This window comes from Tursiops truncatus, chromosome 12 (assembly GCF_011762595.2).
Source record: "Tursiops truncatus isolate mTurTru1 chromosome 12, mTurTru1.mat.Y, whole genome shotgun sequence".
NCBI lineage: Eukaryota > Metazoa > Chordata > Mammalia > Artiodactyla > Delphinidae > Tursiops > Tursiops truncatus.
Genome location: NC_047045.1, coordinates 40,436,935 through 40,458,466, shown reverse-complemented (window position 1 = coordinate 40,458,466; position 21,532 = coordinate 40,436,935).

Here is a 21,532-nt window from a genome sequence, read left to right as displayed (position 1 = left end):
ACTGCCAGTGGTGACTGGGGAGGCCAGATCAGGGCTTGGGTTTCAGGGAGAGAGGTCAGTGGAGACTGAGGAAGGACTTTAAAACAGCACAAGGACATCTTAATATGACCCAGACAGCTGAGAGAAGTCCAGCAGAAGCTATAACCCTGCCAGGGCTAAAGTTACCTGACTTAGCGGGGTTTTCTGTCCAGTACCCATTTTCTAGAAATGGACAAATCTCTTACCATGCAGAAACCCCACCCTGTCAGCACCTCACATAGGCTCCACTTCACAGCCACAGTCACACCACCCAAGTGCACTTAACAGGTGTGTCTTTGGACTTGTTATTTGACGTCTCTAAGCCTCATTTTCGTCATATGTTTTTTTTTTTTTAGGATATTCCTTCCCTCTAGTGTTGTTTGGAACATCAAATGCATGTAAAGCCCTTAGCACAGAGTCTGGCACATGGGAAATGTTCAGTAAATGTTTTGTATCAGCATCGTCACCACCACTGCGATCACCACCATCAGCATTTTTATGAGCCCTAGAATTCAGTACATTTTTGTATCTGACATTAATAAAGCCACACATGGCCCCTTCTCTGCATGGACTTATATATTGTTCAGGAGCCAGTATTAAATATAGAGGTATTGCGATATTTGTTCACATTTCCTGAAGAACATTAAATATGGTCCAGCCCCTAGCCCACCCAAGTACTTTGCAAACCCTGCTTCCTGCCTGCCCCCAGTTCCCTCACTGCCCCCAGATTCTCCGGAGCTTCTTCCAAGCAACCCACCCCCTAACTCTCTCGCCTCTGTGGCCAGTTAGTCCTCCCTTCTCCTTCCCTCCCACCCCTGTCTCTTCTGCAACCTCCGCAGCCTCTCCGTACAATCCACTTGAACCCTATTCTGTCTCATAAAAGATGTAGACCAAGCTGGTTAGCAAGAGGGAATTCACCTCAGGCAGCAGCCTGCGGGATTCCGCAATGAATAAACATAGTAAAAATAGCATCACTGGACATGGATGTAGTACCTTAACATATATTATCTCTTTTTGACTTCTAATTTAATTCTGCATAAATTAATAATTCTGGGTAAAGCAACAGTCTCTTTGGTGGGCAGGTAGAGAAGACAGGAAAGGTCAGGAATACCAATAGGCTACTAAATTTGGCCCCAGGAATGTATGAGTCTTCCCTGAGGCCATCACGGATCAGTCTAGGATGGGTATTTAACCCCAGGTGTCTATCAAGGGCTTTCATGGGATCCTTGAACTTTGGACTAAGAGAGACTCTGAAAGCTGAAACTGTAGATAGTAAAACTTGGAAACTTTTATTGAAATCATGCTTTTTCGTCAGTTTTATTGAAGTCGTGTTTGTTTTGCCATGAAGATAAGCTAGTCAGTAGCAAGACATAGCATGAGGCAAGAGAAAAGAAGTCGGCAGAAGTCAGTAGGTGGAAGAGTCCCCCAGACTCTGGGCCCCTCCATCCAGGGGGTCCTGAGGCCCTCAGTGATATTCCTGCCACTTCTTTCTGTAATTTCCTCATGGCATAAGCGGGTTTGAGCTGTGCCCCTGTCCCTTATAACAGACAAGTCTCACCCACACCCCTGGATTGAGATGTGGCCTTTTAAACAGACCGGGGCTGCAGCAGGCAGGCCTCAACTGTAGGCAGGGGATCGGTCGAGCCAAAGTGAGGGACAAGAGTGTAGCAAGAGGCAGGAACGAGGCAAGAAAAGGCCTCAAGATTTCTTGAACACGAGAAGTGGGGGCCGGCAGCTTTATCTGTGGTGCTGGACAAAGGCCAAGTTCACCTGAAACCTCAGCAGAAGCCAATATTGAGCTGTGCACAAGGCAGGGCAGGCCTGGGAGGTCAGTGAGAACCGCAGTGTACGTTTAGAGCAGGGGTACAGGCTGTCTCCCCTGCACCTGCCCTCCCCAGGCCCTGCTCCAGTTGCTACAGAATCCTCCCTGTTCTTGCCCGCTTGCCTCTGCCACAGCGGTTGGCTCCAGCAAGCACTTCCCCTGCCTGGGCTTCTCCCCCTGCCTCCCAGATCAAACCTGACCTCAGCTTTCCTTCCCCGCTCTTCATCGCCCCTGCGTGGTCCCTTGGTGTTTTCATGGGTGTGTCAGGCAGAGGGCCTCCTTTGAGCTCAAGCAGAGTCACTGCAGATGTACAGGGTACACTGGCCTGTGGCCTCCTGAGCTTGCCCTCCCTCAAAGCCTGGGTTCCTACAGGAACCTGCACACCCACTCTTCCAGCCACCATCGTCCTATTTGAATGTGAGATTCGAGAGCTGTGATAAGAAGTTCACTTTTCAAGTCGCTTCCAAACGTTGCTGTCTTCAGTTCAATCTGGGGCATGTTGTGAGTAATAGTCATTTATTCCTGTAAGTGTTACTATTAATTATAAAGTTTCCAGTATAGGAAAAATGAGTTTGACGACTGTGTTTAATTACTTAGTCAAGCAGTACCAGCTTGACTCTACAATTGAGGTCACCAATCACGAGTAATAAAAAAAAGATAAGTAATGCTACCAGGCATATTTTTAGACTTTACAGTTTAGACTTAATGGTACGCGGGCCTCTCACTGTTGTGGTCTGTCCCGTTGCGGAGCACAGGCTCCGGACGCGCAGGCTAGGCTCAGCGGCCATGGCTCACGGGCCCAGCCGCTCCGCGGCATGTGGGATCTTCCCGGACCGGGGCACAAACCCATGTCCCCTGCATCGGCAGGCGGACTCTCAACCACTGCGCCACCAGGGAAGCCCTAGACTTAATTGTTTTTAGAGCAGTTTTAGGTTCACAGAAAAACTGAGAGGAAAGCACAGAGTTCCTATATAACCCACCCGCCATGGTCTACCCCACTGTCAACATCCCCTACCAGAGTGGTACATTTGTTACACTTGATGAACCTGCGTAGACATATCATAATCACCCAAAGTCCACAGATTACATTAGGGTTTACTCTCGGTGTTGCACACTCTGTGGGTTTGGACAAATGTATGATGACACATACCCACCATTATAGTATCAGGTAGAATAATCTTGCTACCCTAAAAGTCCCCTGTACTCCATGCATTCACTCTTTTCTCTCCAAACCCCTGGCAACCACTGGATTTCCTACAGTCTCCATAGTTTTGCCTTTTACGGAATGTCATGCATTTAGAATAAAACAGAATGTAGCCTTTACAGATTGTCTCCTTTCACCTAGCAATATACATTTAAGGTCTTTTCATGGCTTGATAGCTCGCTTCTTTTTAGTGCTGAATAGTATTCTATTGTCTGGATCTCCTAGTTTATTTATGCATTCACCTACAGAAGGATATCTTGGTTGCTTTCTTCAAGTTCTGGCAATTATGAATAAAGCTGCTATATACATTCATGTGCAGGTTTTGGTGTGGACATGTTTTCAACTCCTTTGGGTAAATACCAAGGAGGATGATTGCTGGATCATATGGTAAGAGTATGTTTAGTTTAATGAGTGTCTAATACACGTTTCTGGTTTTATCCTCAGAGTAAATCTCTAGTATTACTTGGGTAAATCTCACACTTAATGGTTTAGCAAATCAAGACTCCAAGAGCTAAAGTGACTTCCCCAAGGTCACCAGACTGGACCACAGATCTCCTGACTGGGAAGAGAACTCCTTCACCAGGGCTGAATCTCAGCCCCTGGCAGGCAGCCCTCTCTGCTGGCTCCCTCTCCAGCATGCCTCTTGGGCTGTGATTGGCCAGGATGCCTAGAAGGCAGGTGCTTCAGTGAACCCCACTGCCCACCACTGGCTCAGGGGGTCCTGGTAGCAGCTCTTGCCCATTGCTCACTGCTCCCTCCACACCCCTGACTTTGGAGGAGCAAGAGACCATTTTCTTTCTCAGAAGTTTGGGAAGCTGCCAGCTCCACACACACGGCTTGTAATTGGTTCAGACCAGTTATCAGGTAGATAGAAAACACCTTATCTTGAATCCCAATGTCCTATAGGCTGCGTCATTCTCTGGACGCCCAGGGTGTTCTCACCCTGTGAGAACCTGTACTATGCAAGGGAAGAAAGCCGAGTAGTGAGGAGAGAAGAGTGGCTTATGGCCATCATGCACATACTGAACAGCAGTAGAAGGAAAGTTTGAACCTGTTTCCTCCTTGAAGGACAAGCAACATACGACAATAGGCAATCAGTTGTCTCTTGGGTTTCTTCCTTTTTTAAAATACTTTCAAGCTGTATTTTTTTCAGCAATTATTTGTTTAAAATCATTTCTTCAGAATTGCCTGTTTATACTCCCCTAAGTGTAGTACTTTGTGTTTCCTGTACAGTGTGTCCTCTTCAGGGGACACAAGGAAGCCATACAAATAAGGATTATGTACATTTTTTTGTTCTCTTAACAAATATTTTGTGTATGAGAGAGAGGAAAAATCACTCAGAACCTGGGAATTATCTTTTTGGTAAGATAGATGGGAAATTGCTGGTGCAGTGATTAGGATTGTTTTTTCACAATTATGACTGAGATCAGTCTATCCAGCCTGGGTAGCATAGAAAAATAGGAGGGACGAGCTGCCAAAGGACACAGCCAATCATTCCTTCTGTACATCTTCATTTCTTCTTATTTCATGCAATAAGGAGACAGATAGAAAAGAAGGCAACAAAATGGCTTTTAAACTTCAACTAAGCATCAGGTTTCCCCCACTCCACAGGGGCAGAAGCTCTGGCACTCAGGACTCTCTCACTCCCCAGACCTTGCCCTATTCCGTCTGGCTGTTCCAGAGCTGTGTCCTTTATAATGACACTGTAAATGTTTTATATATAACTAAGCATCAGGATATGTTGATCACTAAGATGAGGGTGGTGAATGTTTGTAATGTTCCCTTTGAGCAGCCATTCCAGGGATTCAGAACTCTTAGAAAGCTGATGGGTAAAACAGAAAGGAAGGACACGGACAATGACTGGCCAACCTTGACAGTGCTCATCTGTCATCATGACAAAGCATCCTGCAGTGTGTAGACGTGACACTGGGACTGGGACTCAGGAGTTTCTGGCAATATAGGTTCATCAGGGCTGGTGACACAGGTATGGGATTTCTGTGTGTCTGTGTCAGGCATCTGTGGACTCATGGGGCAAAGGAAGGGCTGAGTGAGAGGAGCTGGGAAAGTGGGTCTGAGAGGGCTTCCTGGTGGAAGTGACCTTTCTGTAGGGTTTTAGTGGAGAGAGCTGGTGTAGAAGAGTGTATGAAGCTGTCTGGGCTGGAATGAGAGATCCAGGCTGATGATGACCTTGTGGGAAAAGTGTGTCTGAAATGGAGTTAGATGGTGATGGGGGAAAGTGAAAGCACTGCCATTCATACTAGGTGAGCAAGTATCTCCATTTTAGGCCTGGAGTACCTCCACCACTTGAAAATGCTTTGCAGATGGTAAAGTGAGGGACTTCCCTGGTGGCCCAGTGGTTAAGACTTCACCTTCCAATGCAGGGGATGCGGGTTCGATCCCTGGTCCGGGAGCTAAGATCCCACATGCCTCACGGCTGAAAACCCATGAAACAGAAGCAGTATTGTAACAAACTCAATAAAGACTTTAAAAGTGGTCCACATCAACAAAAAAACTTTAAAAAGAAAAAGGTAAAGTGAAATCATACTCATGCTGCTGCCTTTAGCTGAAGCTTTTTTTTTTTTTTCTGAAGCAGCACAGGGGGATTTTCTGCCCTTCTTTAGTTCCTTTCTCCCACTTAATAATAAAAATGTGTTACATTCAACTGTGGCCAGAAATGGAACTCTCTGAACTGAGAATGCTTGCCCCCTACCCCTGGGAAGTTTTAAAATATTTTTAAAACCTTTAAAAACATAAGAATGATTCTATAAGAGAGCCTTTCAGGATGCTCATCTTAGTGTTTATTTATTTCAGCAAATATTTATACAAGTTTATTGTGCATGAGGTGCACTGCTGGGTGCTGGGAATAAGGGCACCCAGGGATTAGAGTGGGAGTCAAAACGTGCAGGTACCTGCAGTGGGACAGGACCTCGCTGGAGGGTGTGGATGCCGTCGCATCCTTACCATAGGGGAGCCACCTCGGCTTCTTCTCCTCTCTGGTCCTTCCTTGCTTCTATTAACTCACTCCAGGCCCTCCCTGCAGGAAAGAAAAATCCTCCTAATTCCTCACTCGAGACAGCACTGACTCTTCACCCCTCAGCATGTGAAAAATGGAGATAATAATGCCCATCTCACAGAATAGTGAGAATTAAATAATTGAACACACACGAAGTAGTTAGAACAGTGCCTGGCACACAATAAGCACCCAGTAAATGTGAGCTATTGTTATTAATTCAGTCTTAGGAGGGAGTGGGAAGCTAATGCCTCTACTCATTCAAGACCATTAATCTTGAATCAGAACCTAGTCATCAACTATTGGCATAGAAATAACACATATTAAAGTTTTTAAAAAGCACGTTATAAAATAGTAATTTTGTTATGGTGCCCATTTTGGGGAAAAAAATGAATATTTTTACATAAAGATTAGTAGATGTTATGGGCCGGATTGCATACCACTAAAATTCATATGTTGAAGCCCTAACCCCCATATTTCAGAACCGTATTTGGACTGTATTTGGACCGTATTTGGAGACAAGGTCTTCAAAGAGGTAATTAAGTTAAAATGAGGTCTTTAGGATGTATCCTAATCCAATATGACTAGTGTCCTTAGAAGGAGAGGAAATTCAGACTCATACATGCATCCACACAGAGGCCAGACCATGTGAGGACATGGAGAGAAGGCAGTCATCTGCGAGATAAGGAGAGGGATCTCAGAAAAAAACAAACCTGCCAGCATCTTAATCTTGGACTTCTAGCCTCCAAGACTGTGAGGAAGTCAATGTCTGTTATTTAAGCTCCAGTCTGTGGTACTTTGTTATGGCACAGTCCTAGCAAACTAAAACAGTGGAGAAAAGTTTGGAAGGATATGCTTCTAGTGGTTATTCTCAGAGTGGAGGAATTTCAGCAGATTTCAGTTTAATTTATTTTAAAACAACCTGATATTTATTATACAAGTTTTCACAAAGAATTGCAAGACAAAGCAATACCCTCAAACTGAGTTTCCCTGCATGGTTAGATTTCAAATGCCTGTTTGCTGCCACCGTGTCCCCTGGCTCTCTGTGCCTTGTGCACTGATGACCGACTGTGTAATTGACTGGCCTGCAGCCAGCCTGCCGTGGTCCTAATTCAAACACTATCGTGAGAGGGCTTCCCTGGTGGCACAGTGGTTGAGAGTCCGCCTGCCAGTGCAGGGGATGCGGGTTTGTGTCCCGGTCCGGGAAGATCCCACATGCCGCAGAGCAGCTGGGCCCATGAGCCATGGCCGCTGAGCCTGCGCGTCCGGAGCCTGTGCTCCACAACGGGAGAGGCCACAACAGTGAGAGGCCCACGTACCGCAAAACAAGAAACAAAAAACACTATCGTGAGAATAATGAACATCCAAACCCATAGGGTTTTACTGGAAATTGAGCAGGGCTTCTGAAAATGATTCCATTCAAAAGAAAAGATAGTCTATTTTTACTTAATGAATATTTGAGTCACATGTAAAATGTTAGCTTTTCTTATGAGAATTCTTCAGAGCACTTCCAGGATCCCTCCAGATCCCTGCACAGCCTGGCACGTGTCCTCAGTGGTCCGGCTGCTTTGCCCACACTGATGGTTTTCTGATGCCTAATCTTTCTCTGTCATTCCGAATGAAAGGATGTCAGACTCTGAATACACTCCACTCAAAAAGTTCCCAGCTGCTTTTGCCTTCTTGCACAAAACAACTTGGGCCCCTACCTACCTGCGGCAGCTGGACTTCAGACAAATGGCAGTGTGAGGAGAGGGGGCAGTCAGACGAGAGGGCTGTAGCAGCCTCCTCTCATTAACGTTTTATCCCAAGAGAAAAGCCAGAGAGACGAAAGCAAATCTGTGTGGAAGGAGGAAAACAAGAGTGCAGTTCCCATCAAGGGCCTGGCCTCACTCTATTGCATTAATCCCTCTGTGGGACAGCACGGAGAAGGGGTGTGCTGGTAGCAGATGCCCCTCTACAGCCTCATTTGCCCCCTTTTGGAGCTGGTGGCTCCCAGCTTGCCAGCAGTAGTTCATTCAGGAGGAGAATCTTTCCACCAGGCAGATCCTTCCAAGGGAGCCATTCACGAGGAGGGGCCTTCATTCTCTAGCCAGTAGGGGGCACTGAGAGGGTTGAACAAGCTCTGCTGACTTGGCAAGAACAGGGCCATGATGGGGGTCAGGGGCATAATAGGAAAGGCTGTCCCAAGGCCTCCTCTGCCCCAAGTTTGAGACATGGTGCCCCACATACCATTCAATTCTTGTCCAGGGCCTCACAGAGTGCTCCTCAGGGAGAGCGAGAAGGATCAACTACTGAGCATTGCTGGTGTCAGACACTGGGCTGGAAGTTTCAAAAGCATCGTCTCTGGTGGCCCCTGTGCTGGTGCTACTGTCCTGAACTGATAGCCTTTGTGACTTGGACTGAGCACTCAAGCCCTTGCAGTCTTGGTTTCCTCACCTATAAACTACAGATAAGAATGTATGTACCTCATGAGTTTGTCAGGAGGATAAATATTCAATAAATTAGCCATGATTAAGAAGAACAAGGCAGACTTATATGTACCAACATGAAAAGAGCTCTAAACTATCTTGTTAAAAAAAAAAAGAGAGAAAGAGAGGAGGGGACAGCAGCAGCAGACTAATGTAGTACGTACGTTCCTTCTTGTATAAAATCGAAGGATGTATAGGGCTATGTGTGTGCTTGTGTGGCTGAGCAGTAATTTGAGGTTTTAACTTGTCTTTTGTACCCTTGTATTTTCCTCCTTTGCCTTGGGCCTGCCAGGTGGAAGAGCCAAGAGTTGTACCTGGCAAAGGCTCCCCACCAGGAGGTGACTTCAAGGCCCTGGAGCCCTGGGGGAGCCAATGATGACTCTGCCCAGAGCCAGCAGCCCCAGAACCCCCATCAGGAACCACGACAGCTACCCCTTAGGCCAGTAGCCTAGAGACAGGACTCCACTACCTCCCAGCCAGGTGCGCAACCTCCACCCCCAACAGCTCCTGGCTGTGCCCCCGTGACTTGGCTCCATCTCTGACCAATTTCATGTATCCATGTTTCCCTCATGCCCCTGCAGTGTCCCAGTACAATCAAGAAAAGTAGGAGGGACCTGGATACCTGGGGAGGGACAACTGGATACTCCCTCCTCCAGCTGTGGAAAGACAAGAGGATCTCTCAGCTGTGGTTCTCTGGAGAAGGGCACTGGGACCTGGGGTGGGAGGAAGACTGACTGTTGAAAGCCCCACTTCCCTGTCCCCCCTTTGGCCCATCTCCTGGGCACCACCCTCCTCTAGGAGCCTCCCCTTGCTCTGTTCCTCCTTCATGTCTCACAGCTGCTACATCCTAACAGATGTTGAGGGCCTGAGGGTCCTGGGTTTTAATCCCAGCTCCATCACCATTGTGACCATGAGCAAGTCATTTAATCTGTTTTGTTTTTTTTTTAATTTTTTTTTAAACATCTTTATTGGGGTATAATTGCTTTACAATGGTGTGTTAGTTTCTGCTTTATAACAAAGTGAATCAGTCATACATAAACATATGTTCCCATATGTCTTCCCTCTTGCGTCTCCCTCCCTCCCACCCTCCCTATCCCACCCCTCCAGGCTGTCACAAAGCACCGAGCCAATATCCCTGTGCCATGCGGCTGCTTCCCACTAGCTATCTACCTTACTACGTTTGTTAGTGTGTATATGTCCATGTAATCTGTTTTTATTAGTTTCCATGTACATAAAATGGTGAGAATTATAGTACCCACTTTATAGGGTGATAGTTAAGATTAAATAAGATAATGTAGGTAAATGCGCAGCACAGTGGCAGGTGCATAGGAAGCATTTAGTAAGCATGAACTAGAATTAGTCAGGAGGAATCTTTAAACTAAACTAATGGAATAATATCATTATGAGGGTACTAAGAGATAGTGGACCCCTTACAACACTTGCTCTCTGAAAAGCAAGTAGATCCCTGGCCATCAGAGACTGGCCAAAAAAGAGCTGAGGCGATTCCCCCATGGTGCTCCCAGCTCTCTGCTACAATGAAAAGGAAGAGCACAGAGCAGGTACTTAATAACGTTTTATTGGATGGTATTGGGGAAATGTAAAACAAACAAAATCTCCTCTCAACCCAGAAAGCCGCTCTACAAAGTTAGTAGAGACAAAAAAGTTTTATTGTTGAATAAGCATTAAACCAGAATGTGATGTACATTGAAGGGGCTCAGAGTATGCCACCCCAAAATATGCCACTCTGGAGTAAGGATTATCTTGAGCTGGAAGCAACTGAGAAAGAGGAGACACAAGAAAAACTCTGTGCCCTCCCCTTTCTACCAGGAAATGTAGGACAATTTTTAATCACGGGAGACAACTTTAGACTGTTACCAGCCCAGAGATGGCACCAGAGGAATCTACAGAACAAACCTTACTAAACAACTTATTTAGTCATAATAAAGATTTATGTACACGTAAAAAGGAAAGAGAAAGAAATTCTGAAACAAAAAAGTGAGGGGAAGAGAAATATCCTCCCTTATTTTCAACAAGGAGAATTAAGCCCCTTAATTTTAATTTGTGTCTGCTCTTACAATCAACAATATAGCTAAAATTTATTGAGAGCTTATTAAGGGACAAATAGTTGTTAATACTCACAAAACCCTATAAGATCCATATAAGTATAGTTCCACATTACAGATGAGGAAACTGAGGCACAAGGAGATTACTTTACTTGTCTAGGATCACCCAGATGTAGAGCCAGTATTTAAATCCAAACACTGTTGATGTGTGGATTTATAAATAGAGGGACAGATGGATGGATGGGATCTGGGAAGAAATGAAGAGTTTTAAAAACTGCAAATGAACTTGGAAATTGATGCAGAAGGCTGTGGGAAGTCTGCAAGATATTATGCTTGTCTGAAGATAAATATTTTCTCTAAGTTCAGCAGGGTAATTCCTTCTCCACGCCCTTTTCACTCCAGCGTCTGGGTTCAGTACTCATCATCTCTAAAATTCCAACATTGGTAACAGTTTTTGATGTGTTTCAGTGATAAAATTACAGAATCAGATTATTGCTGATTTTAATTTTTGCACACACGTCACGCCCTCAATGGTTTATTTCCTGTGTCCTCCCCAGCCTTCACAGTTTTGGAGGAAGAAGCTCAGTTTGGTTCCAGCACACATACGATGAGGCTGCCGTTCACCATCTACTCTCTGTTCCCAGGAGAGAAGTGCTGAGACTTTGCTTTTAATGCCTCTTTACCTTTAATTTCCTTTCCCCATCGTTCAAACCCTTGTCAGAGGATTTTCTTGGGGGAGGAAATTTCCCTTTCTTTTCTCAGAGAAATGGCTCTGCCATTTGGAAATGTTACTTTAAATATATTTTTATGATTTTTTTTACATCTTTATTGGAGTATAATTGCTTTACAATGGTGTGTTAGTTTCTGCTTTATAACAAAGTGAATCAGTTATACATATGTTCCCATATCTCTTCCCTCTTGCGTCTCCCTCCCTCCCACCCTCCCTATTCCACCCCTCCAGGCAGTCACAAAGCACCGAGCTGATCTCCCTGTGCTATGCGGCTGCTTCCCACTAGCTATCTATTTTACGTTTGGTAGTGTATATATGTCCATGCCACTCTCTCACTTTGAAACAGCTTACCCTTCCCCCTCCCCATATCCTCAAGTCCATTCTCTAGTAGGTCTGTGTCTTTATTCCTGTCTTACCCCTAGGTTCTTCATGACATTTTTTCCCCTTAAATTCCATATATATGTGTTAGCATACGGTATTTGTCTTTCTCTTTCTGACTTACTTCACTCTGTATGACAGACTCTAGGTCCATCCACCTCATTACAAATAGCTTAATTTCATTTCTTTTTATGGCTCAGTAATATTCCATTGTATATATGTGCCACATCTTCTTTATCCATTCATCTGATGATGGACACTTAGGTTGTTTCCATCTCCTGGCTATTGTAAATAGAGCTGCAATGAACATTTTGGTACATGACTCCTTTTGAATTATGGTTTTCTCAGGGTATATGCCCAGTAGTGGGATTGCTGGGTCATATGGTAGTTCTATTTGTAGTTTTTTAAGGAACCTCCATACTGTTCTCCATAGTGGCTGTACCAATTCACATTCCCACCAGCAGTGCAAGAGTGTTCCCTTTTCTCCACACCCTCTCCAGCATTTATTATTTCTAGATTTTTTGATGACGGCCGTTCTGACTGGTGTGAGATGATATCTCATTGTAGTTTTGATTTGCATTTCTCTAATGATTAATGATGTTGAGCATTCTTTCATGTGTTTGTTGGCAGTCTGTATATCTTCTTTGAAGAAATGTCTACTTAGGTCTTTTGCCCATTTTTGAATTGGGTTGTTTGTTTTTTTGTTATTGACCTGCATATAAATTTTGGAGATTAATCCTTTGTCAGTTGCTTCATTTGCAAATATTTTCTCCCATTCTGAGGGTTGTCTTTTGGTCTTGTTTATGGTTTCATTTGCTGTGCAAAAGCTTTGCAGTTTCATTAGGTCCCATTTGTTTATTTTTGTTTTTATTTCCATTTTTCTAGGAGGTGGGTCAAAAGGGATCTTGCTGTGATTTATGTCATAGAGTGTTCTGCCTATGTTTTCCTCTAAGAATTTGATAGTTTCTGGCCTTACATTTAGGTCTTTAATCCATTTTGATCTTATTTTTGTGTATGGTGTCAGGGAGTGATCTAATCTCATACTTTTACATGTACCTGTCCAGTTTTCCCAGCACCACTTATTGAAGAGGCTGTCCTTTCTCCACTGTACATTCCTGCCTCCTTTATCAAAGATAAGGTGACCATATGTGCATGGGCTTATCTCTGGGCTTTCTATCCTGTTCCATTGATCTATATTTCTGTTTTTGTGCCAGTACCATACTGTCTTGATTACTGTAGCTTTGTAGTATAGTCGGAAGCCAGGGAGCCTGATTCCTCCATCTCCATTTTTCGTTCTCAAGATTGCTTTGGCTATTCGGAGTCTTTTGTGTTTCCATACAAATTGTGAAATTTTTTGTTCTAGTTCTGTGAAAATATGCCAGTGGTAGTTTGATAGGGATTGCATTGAATATGTAGATTGCTTTGGGTAGTAGAGTCATTTTCACAATGTTGATTCTTCCAATCCAAGAACATGGTATATCTCTCCATCTATTTGTATTATCTTTAATTTCTTTCATCAGTGTCTTATAATTTTCTGCATACAGGTCTTTTGTCTCCTTAGGTAGGTTTATTCCTAGATATTTTATTCTTTTTGTTGCAATGGTAAGAACCTAAGGTTTGCTGAATGATATTCTGACATTGTGCAGTATAGACTGAAATTTTAAAATTGTGTCTGAACTTTCCTCCGGGCTGACATTTCCATGTTCACTTACCTGATTAACTATGAGAGTTTTGGGGAGATATGTATAAAACACACATATCACAATAAAAATGCATTTACTAGGGCCCCATGGACATGAAGCTGTGCGATGGAGTTGATACTGAAAGTTGCTCAGAGTAGTCTCTGCCCTGTTTACTCTCTCAGAGAACAGTCAGGCAGAGGACAGCCTGAGAGGACAAGAGGAAGGGCAAAAGGAAAGGAGAATGAAACAGTGAGCCCCTTCGCGAGCGGAAAACAAAGCAGCATCACGTGGAGATGGCTTCAGAAGTCAGCACAGCCAGAGTCTTTATCGACAAGGTGGACTATTGTAGGTTTAATTGTGTCCCCCCACCAAAAAAAAAAAAAAAAAAGATACACTGAAGACCTAACTCCCCAGTACCTGTGAATGTGACCTTATTTGGTAATAGGGTCTTTGCAGATTTAATCAAGTTATGATTAGGTCATTAGAATAGGCTTTAATCTGATATGACTGCATCCTTATAAGAAGAGGGAAATTAGACATGAAACACAGGGAGAACACCATCTGAAGACACAGAGGTATACAGACACAGAGGGAAGACTCCATGTGAAGATGGAAACAAAACGGAATTCTGCTGCCACAAGCCAAGGTAGTCCCAACCTCTGGGACCACCAGGAGCTGGAAGAGGCAAGGAAGGGTCTCCCCGCTCCCAGAGATTTCACAGTGGGCAGGGCCCTGCCAACACCTTGATTTTGGATGTCTATGTTATGGCAGTCAAAGGAAACTAATACATGGATTCTGTGGGGTATAAACAAAAACCAGTTTTATTTTCTTTCCTCTACTGCCTTTCCATAGCCACACTGCTAGACCATTCATGCCCATCCCTGGATGAAATCTCTAGATCCCATTGTTTTTTTCTGGTCTTTTGAGATATGAAACAGTCCAATTCTGTCTAAAATCAAAACTTCAGTCTTCATTTCCAATTGTATCCTTAACTCAAGCTCAGAAACCTGCAGTGGTACAAGACAGCATAGCTGGCTTCTTCACTATTTCCCCACCTGACAGGCCACCTCTCTTCCGCCTCACTTTGCCTCCAGGGTTGGAGCAAGGGGGCAAATAAGAAACTAGGAACAAAAGAGACTTCATCTGTGTGCACTTATTATCAGATGGTGGATTCTCTAAATATAAATATAAGCCAGATGTTCGAAGTCTATGGGGCACAGATTATAGTCACTCCAAATAATGAATCTACCCTTGTAGACCCTTGTAAGGTGGCGCCTTCTTGCTCTAGAGTACTCCAGTGTGGAGGATGCTCTCTCTGGCAGATCATTGATATCCTACCTCAGTGATGCACCAGCAACCCCCCTACCTGCTATGGTCACCTCTCCCCTTGCAGGAAGCCACAAAAGACAAAACCCTAGCTACCTGTCATAGGCAAAGGTCTTACATGGACAATTCTCTAAAGAAATATACCAGTGGTGAATGAATGGAAGAAAGAAAGAGAAACAAAGAAAGAAAGAAAAGAAAGAAGGAGAAAGAGAGAGGAAGAGAGAAAGAGAAAGGGAGAAGGGGAGAGAGAGAGAGAGAGAGAGAGGAAGGAAGGGAGAAAGGGGGAGGGAGGGAGAGAAAGAAAGAAAGGAATCAAAGAAAGAAAAAGAAAGGAAAATGTTCAACATAGTCATTAAAAATGAAAATTAAAACAAGGTGCCAATTTTTCATATGTCAAATTAGCAAAGATTTTAAACAATTAAACTGCTCGGATAAGGATGCAGGTACTGTTTATCTGCTTGGTAGGCATGTGAATTAAATCAGTGTTTCTGGAAGATTTTGGAAATATTTATCTAAGTGTTAACAAAAGTGATGGAGGGAGCTTACATTATGGAAAACCTTGCATTCAGGCACAAGTCTCAAATAACAATTTTCCTGAAGGCCAAGAAGGGGACAAGTCTCTGTATCCTGAGTTAGCCTCAAGGTCAGGAACATCTAGCTTTTATCGAAATGACCCAGCTGTATCCCATCAGTATTGCTGAGGACACACAACCTGAACTATAAAGATTTCCCTCTTTGTTTTGGGAGCCGGTTGTTCTGATAGCTGGAACAGAACCTGGCTTATGCTTTGCTATTGCAAGTAAAAATTCCATTCATTGCTCAAAAATGGTTTGAGTTTTCCTTCTCTTTCATAAAATGTATTAGTTTATTAATGAGGGGAAAAAAGTGGTATTTTAAAATGTCAGAAAAAAGAGAAAAGGAAGTTTCTTTTTTTTATTGAAGTATAGTTGATTTACAGTGTTGTGTTAATTTCTGCTGTACAGCAAAGTGATTCAGTTATATATATATATATACATTCTTTTTTATATTCTTTTCCATTATGGTTTATCACAGGATATTGAATATAGTTCCCTGTGCTATAGAGTAGGACCTTGTTGTTTATTCATTCTACATATACTAGTTTGCATCTACTAACCCTAAACTTCCAGTCCATCCCTCCCTCACCTCCCCTCCCTGCTGGCAATCACAAGTCTGTTCTCTATGTCTCTATGTCTATGTCTGTGACTCTGTTTCTGCTCATAGGTAGGTTCATTTGTGTCAAATTTTAGATTCCACATATAAGTGATATCATATCATATGGTATTTGTCTTTCTCTTTCTGACTTATTTCACTTAGTGATAATCTCTAGGTCCATCCATGTTTCTGCAAATGGCATTATTTCATTCTTTTTTATGGCTGTGTAGTATTCCATTGTGTATATGTACCACATCTTCTTTATCTGTTCATCTGTTCATGGACACTTAGGTTGCTTCCATGTCTTGGCTATTGTGAATAGTGCTGCTATGAACATAGGGGTGCATGTATCTTTTCGAATTATAGTTTGTTTTTTTCTTTTCGGTACGCAGGCTTCACACTGTTGTGGCCTCTCCCGTTGCGGAGCACAGGCTCCGGACGCATAGGCTCAGCGGCCATGGCTCACGGGCCTAGCTGCTCCGTGGCATGTGGGATCTTCCTGCACCGGGGCACAAACCCGTGTCCCCTGCATCGGCAGGCGGACTCTCAACCACTGCGCCACCAGGGAAGCCCTGAATTATAGTTTTATCTGGATATATGCCCAGGAGTGGGATTGCTGAATTATATGGCAACTCTATTTTTAGTTTTTTGAGGAACCTCCATACTGTTTTCTAAGGTGGCTGCACCAACTTGCATTCCTACCAACAGTGTAGGGGGGTTCCCTAAGAAAAGGAAATGTTTCTTGATTACCTCTAGAAAAACTAGTTTGGGGTGTTTTACAATTACCAAAAAACAAAGTAAAAGCCACATATCTGTATGGATCAGGTCTGGTTTTAGTGCCCTATTCTAAAGCAATCATTTGTTGCAGTTGCTGCAAATCCCTACTTATAAGGAGGCAACGTCTAGGCAATTCTCCCAGTTAGCTCATTCAGTTAAAATATCAATTAAACAAAAAAGAGTCAATGAGTAAAAGATCCAAACAGATATCTCACCAAAGAAGATATACAAATGGAAAATAAGCATAGGAAAAGATGCTCACCATCATATGTCATTAGGGAACTGCAAATTAAAACAATCATGAGATATTATTACCCACCTATCAGAATGGCTAAAATCCAAAACACTGACAACAACAAACACTTTCAAAGATGTGGAACAACAGAACTCTCATTCATTGCTGGTGGAATGCAAAATGGTACAGCCACTCTGGAAGACAGTCTAGCAGTTTCTTACAAAACTAAATATACTCTTACCATACAATCCTGCAATAGAGCGCCTCAGTGTTTACCCAAAGGAGTTAAAAACTAGCTCCACACAAAAACCTGCACACAGATGTTTATAACAGCTTTATCTGTAACTACCAAAACTTGGAAGCAACCAAGATGTCCTTCAATAGGTAAGTGTATAAACAAACTGTGATACATCCATATAATGAAATATTACTCAGCAGTAAAAAGGAATGAGTGATCAAGGCACAAAAAGACATGGAGGAAACTTAGATGAATATTGCTAAGTGAAAAACGACTCTCTGAAAAGTCTACATACTATATGATTGACATTCTTAAAAAAGCAAATTATGAAGACAGCAAAAAATCAATCGTTGCCAGGGGCTGGCGGGGAGGGAGTGAGGGATGAATAGATGGAAAACGGGATATTTAGGGCAGTGAAACTATTCTGTAAGATACTGTAATGGTGGATACATGATATCATGCATTTGTCAAACTCATAGAATGTGCAGTACGAAGAGAGAATCAATGTGAACTGTGGACCTTAATTAATGTAATAATAAAATTAATAAATATATAATAAATATGTATGTACCTACACAATAAACATATAAATATATAATAATAAATAATGTATCAATATTGGCTCATCAGCTGTAACAAATGTACCCCACTAATGCAAGATGAGAGTAATTTGGGGAAAACTGTGTGTGGGGAAGTGGGGAATGGGTTATATGAGAACTCTACTTTCTGCTTAATTTTTCTGTAAACCTAAAACTGCTATAAAAGTAGTCTACTAATTTTTAAAAAAAGAGTGAAACCAATTGTTTCACTGAGTTGACTTCTCAAAAAAATTAGATCCACTATTTTGGCATGGTCTTGGAGTAACTGTAACCTGTGGAACATTATTTTTTTCTAGGTCCTTTGACTAACATGACTCTGTGTGTTAATTCTGTTGTGAAAATATCCACAAGTTTGCATTGGTAAACTGGGAAGTTTTCACAACCTGTGATAGTGACAATAAGTGATTTCTTTTTGAATACTTGGTACCCATTGTCCCCAGTGCCAAGAGTCTCAGTACATCTGTCTCCCTCCCTGCACATCACCCCTGTACTAGCACAGCCTGCTTCTAGTGATGGAATGGCATTGGCTTCTCTGTCCTGAAAACTTGGCTTCTTTGAGCTTTTTTCCTCTTTTTCATGTGCAAGAGAAAAAATATTAGAGTATTGCTTAGTTCCTATAAAGACAGCCTGCTCCCACCCCCAGAGTGCATTCATGCTGAGCAGAGAGGTTGTAACTGTGCATACCTTGGCACAGGGCAGTCCGGGATAGTACCCAAGCTGAGGGTAAATCAGTACTCGGAGTGAACTCTTATATTAATGGCTTCACAAGAAGCTATGAGACTGGATCTTTAAGAAGGGTCGGGGATGGATATGGTAGAACAATCTGTGCAGATGCACTGGTCCTGGGCTTCCAACCCCATACACAGGCCACATCCCAGGTATCCAATATGGCTAGGTCAGCCTGCAGGAGGGTCAAAATCCCAGACAGTCCTCACTGTGAGAGCAGATAGCAGGAGACATGTGGCACATTCCTGGACTTTTCCCCTGAAGTGTACCAAGCCTTTCCTAACCTCCTGGGCTGCTCTACAAAGACTCCCTGCCAACCTGGTTCTCCACCTACCCCTAGAACTAGGTAGAACTGTTCTTTATATCCTTTGCCTTCTTTTCCTCCTACCCTTTTGTAGCTCTTTTTTTTTTTTTACAGCTTTCTAATTTAGAAACTGAAATTATAATTGGGAAGAGGACATTAAAGAAAGTTTACTTTATCTGAGTGAAATTGACAAGTAGACCAGGGCAAAAAAAGGGGTCTCTTGGCGAGTATGTGTCCCCTCAATCAACAGGAATCAAGGGTCTGTACTTGCCTCAGAGTTTGTACTTGATGCAAAAGACAAAATGGTGCATAAGAAAATGCCCTACCCTCAGGAAGCTCATAGTCCGTGGGAGAGACAGATGCTAAAGAGGTGATTGGAATTCCAGTTCCAGTATCTATGAATTAAATCATTCCCATTTGAGGTAATTAGATGCAGGAAGTGGAGAGGACAGAGCTTGAGGCTGAGAGCAGACAAGGGAGATATTGTGAATGGCAGAGTTGAAATGGAGACATTTTTATCGCCACGTTGAGAGAGAGAGAGCAAAGAAACAGGGAAACTCCCTCAGGAGAGAGAGAAGTGGAGATGTTTACCAGGTTGGCTCTCAGAAGGGAAGTGCATGAAGTTATCATGGACAGAGCATAGACTTTAGCCTTGTGCAAGAGTGGGGGAGTTGAGATAGTTCTATGCAGCCAAGCTTCTCAACTCTACAAGCTATTCTGAATTAGTGAGAACTAGAAGTCAGGAGCCAACAACTCCAAGATATAAAATCAGAAAAGCTTTGAACATTTGGGTGGCAAAGCAGACACAAAAGAGAATCCCTTTTATTGGACATACTATCTATGAGAAAGTAAAATTTTCATTTTTAAGTGTTTCATTGAAACAGCTTAGGAAGAGAAAGCTTAAAGACTTTTCTCTTAAATGGATGTTAATCATATAATGTACATAACTATTAATGCAGACTGTTATTAATATTAAGATGCCACCTTTATTATTTTATTTTAGTGAATGTAATAAATAGTGTCACAGAGTCACTTATAACCTCCACTACTCAATTTACATTTTCAAATAAGGTGTTAATTCCCTAACTATTGAATTTTCTAGGGGTTGTGGGTTTCTGGCACCTATGTTACAGAGTTGGAGAGAATTTTATGGTAGATACTATTGGAGAACAAAGAAAGGCAAGTTCATGTTTATCTGGAGAATTCAAGGGTGTCTTTGCAGGAGGTGATTTTTTAGGCTGGGTCTTGAAGGATGAGATGACATTAGCCAGGAGACAAAGAAGCAGACATCATAGCCTTTTTCACATTCTGGTCCTTCTCATGGTCTCTTCCATATGACCATTCTGCCCTTATTGGGTTATGTCTCCAATTTAAGAGAGCTGAGTAGGGGTGTCAGAGAGTAGTAGGAATGATATTAACAAAACACCTCTATCTACATAACCTCATTTGAGCTTCACAAAACCCTGTGCGATAAAGGCAAGAGCTCAATTTATAAATGAGGAAACACAATTTATAAATGAGGCCCAAAGAAGCTGAACAACTTGTCTAAACTCATGCAAGTAGTAAGAAATGGAACCAGGATTTCAAGTAGGTTTTCAGTACTCAATACTGTATGTTATCAGTACTGGTTTACTAATACCCTATGCATGTCAGAAGGAATATGCCATATCAACATGGATGTGTCCTATTATGACCAAAAAAAAAAAAAGAGAAAAACTAGATAACATTTGGAACTATTTTAGAATGGAAAAATCCATTATTTGAAATCTTAAGAAAAAATATTTTGACGTAAAAATGACTCTAATAAATGACAGTAAGCAAGGCAAGTGAGGAAAGAGACAGGGCTAATGCCAGCATTACATATTTAGAGTAATATTAGTTGAACCAACTTTTACAAACCAACATCAAGGAAAAGTAAAGAGAGCATCAGAAATCGATAACGCAATTTTAGTGTTAGCTGCATTTAAGTGAGACAGCTCTGACTCATTCAACATGTGATGTCAGACCAAGCAGGTTACAAGGGGCAAAAATGTATTTTGGGGAAAAGCTGGAAAGGGAATGATAAATTTGTGTATACTACATCTTGGTAACTCACCCCTGTGGATGGAGATAAAAGAAATCATGAGAACTTCTTGGAACCCTGAGTAATCTGTATCCTTTCATAAATCTTCAGAGCAGGACAGAGCATGTATTGCCCCGTGTAGGAAGCCAAGGCCATATTCAAATCACTGATGACAAATGGAAGATGAATTCTGGGAAGCCAGAAAGGGAGAAAGTCTTAGGGAACAAAACAAGAAGAGTCCTTAAATCCCCAGTGTCTTTAATCCCTGCAGGGAAGGAGTGATCTGTAGCAGCATAGAAAAAGAAGGAGGTATCTAACTGCCAAGAAGAAGAGGGTCTCTAATGGTTCTTAGGGGTCCAGTCCACAGTTGATAATTTTTCCCTCAGGAAGGATCTTCTGTTATATCAACTTAATCCCTTGTTACATACAATTTAACCACCTTCTCTGTCCTTGGAGTCCCTGCTTTTTCTTTTCTCATCCTTTATCTTTATATATATATTTATTTATTTACTTGGCTGCGTGGGGTCTTAGTTGCAGCATGTGGGATCTTTGTTGCAGCATATGGGATATTTTTAGTTGCAGCATGTGGGATCTGTAGTTGTGGCATGTGGGATCTGTAGTTGTGGCATGTAGGATCTGTAGTTGTGGCATGCAAACTCTTGGTTGCGGCATGTGGGATTTAGTTCACTGACCAGGGATCAAACCCAGGCCCACTGC